The following is a 322-nucleotide window of genomic DNA, read 5'->3' as shown; positions in this document are numbered from 1 at the left end:
CTGCCTGGAAAAATTTGTCTGAGCATTGACCTCTCCCTGGGCTGAGCTGAGCACAAACCCTCTCAGAGAGTTCTGCCCCAGGCAGTTAAATTTGTGTTTAAGGTACCACAGGCTCCCCACATTTTGCATTTCCTGGTGTTTCAGCTTGTGTTTGCAGCATGTTTCGTTCCTTGATAGGGTGTGTTGGAGGGAAAAGGGATGGGAACTGGGCTGTGGTACTTCCTGGCAGTCTGTTACTAATTCTGTCCCTGAGAGATTTGGGCTCTGAGAGACTTGGACCTTCTGCAAGGCACAGAGGGGCACGGGGCTGCTCTGTGCTGCA

This window comes from Ammospiza caudacuta, chromosome 4 (assembly GCF_027887145.1).
Source record: "Ammospiza caudacuta isolate bAmmCau1 chromosome 4, bAmmCau1.pri, whole genome shotgun sequence".
Lineage (NCBI taxonomy): Eukaryota > Metazoa > Chordata > Aves > Passeriformes > Passerellidae > Ammospiza > Ammospiza caudacuta.
This window is presented reverse-complemented; position numbering follows the sequence as displayed.